Source organism: Eriocheir sinensis, chromosome 44 (genome assembly GCF_024679095.1).
Source record: "Eriocheir sinensis breed Jianghai 21 chromosome 44, ASM2467909v1, whole genome shotgun sequence".
NCBI lineage: Eukaryota > Metazoa > Arthropoda > Malacostraca > Decapoda > Varunidae > Eriocheir > Eriocheir sinensis.
The window spans coordinates 13,076,583-13,078,203 of NC_066552.1; the positions used below are offsets into that span (position 1 = coordinate 13,076,583).

The following is a 1,621-nucleotide window of genomic DNA, read 5'->3' on the forward strand; positions in this document are numbered from 1 at the left end:
ATAATTTCCTGCGTGCTGATGTGTGCAGTTGCTATAATCGTGTTTGCCTGAGTGTGTGTTGTTTAAGGCTTGGGTTAGGTTAGCAGCACAAAGAGCCATGGAAAGTTACTGGCTGGGACGTGGCTGGAAGGCACCATCATGGACAAGGGAGCAGAAAAAGGTGGAGGATATTCTAATGGAGACTGTGGATGTGGAGTGGACTCGGGCCGGTGTGTGTGTGTGTGTGTGTGTGTGTGTGTGTGTGTTGCTTAAGGCTTAGGTTAGGTTAAGCCCGTGTCACACGGACACTATCCGGCATATTTTGGTATTTTCCTGCCACCTGATGCCGTGCGGGCACCTCTTGGTAACAATCGGCGAGTCGCCCCTGACCGTCCTCCTGCCGCCAGCGCGGACATCTTGTTTACGTGCTGGCACACGACGCCACACACGCCACCGAACCAACACGTGTCTTGTGACTGAGTTAAATAAAGGGAAATGGCTGGTACTGGTTGATGAGGAGACGCTGTAGCCTCTGTACGCTTGTGGGACACCAAAGACCAAAGTTATTGTAGGAAGATCCAGGGCAGCGGCCCTCAGGGAGGAACATCCCAGGGAGGTGGCCGAAACAATGTTGACAGGAATCCTTTACTATCGTTTGCAGTCAGGAAATCCAAAGCTCTGCACATTGTTTGTTTTGGTGCGGGAACACTCCTCTGGAAAAGGCTCGTGTGCCTTCACGAGTGCACAAACTGATATGGAAAGGAGAGAGAGAGAGAGAGAGAGAGAGAGAGAGAGAGAGAGAGAGAGGTCAGGTAGATAAATAAAACACAGGTATATTCTGGGTCAGTCACGTAGCGCCAGGCAAGGTCAGGGAAGGTAACGTGACAGCTAAAGAGACAAGGGGACATGTTGGCATTTGAGGGGCTTCCTTACACCCCCTTCCGCCTCCTCCTCCTCTTCTTCTTCTTCCTCCTCCCTTCTTCCATCACTCGACTCACGGCTTCCCTCGCCAACACACGCATTCAAGTTCTCCTCCTCTTCCTCCTCCTCCTCCTCCTCTTCTTCGGCCTCCTCCGCCTCCAACGGACCAACAGACTAACGGACGAGAAGTTTCCGTCCGTACCAAGTGACGAGGATCAAGAATTTACGTTCAGATTTGAAGTTTTTTTTTTTTTTTTAAGTTTTCACCTGAAGTTATTGTTGTTGTTGTTGTTGTTTCTCCCTCACCTGAAACTAATTACGTCAGGTGTGATTTGAGAGATAGAGAGATAGAGAGAGAGATAATCAAGAGTCTCTCCAATCTACACGGCATTGAAATTTTTAGTGTGTGTCTCTCCTCTCTTTTCGTTCTGCTTTTTTTTTTATATTTTCTTCGTCTTCTTCGTCGTCTTCGTCTTCTCTCTTCCGTATCATCGTGTTTTTGAGAAGTACATTTACACAGCGACGAACTGAAGAACATTGTGAAGAATTTAATAACTTTTTGAAGACCTTGAACTATTTTGCGACGAACTTAAAGGACTTTCGTGAAAAGCCTTTGAAGAACTTTTTGAAAACTTGAAGAACTTTTGAGTCTTTTAAGAACCTAAGAACTATTTGAAGAACTTTTGAGCTTTTTGAAGAACCTAAGAACTTTTGAAGAGCC

The 1,621-nt window shown here is 46.6% G+C and overlaps 1 long non-coding RNA gene across 1 annotated transcript in view; it reads left to right on the forward strand.

The window, feature by feature from the left end:
- The first annotated feature begins 947 nt into the window (after positions 1-947).
- LOC126980534 (uncharacterized) overlaps positions 948-1,621 on the forward strand; it is a 5,225-nt gene continuing 4,551 nt past the window's right edge. Inside the window, exon 1 of the long non-coding RNA XR_007733308.1 lies at positions 948-1,621. This exon is cut by the window's right edge and continues 753 nt beyond it. This is a non-coding gene — a long non-coding RNA (uncharacterized LOC126980534).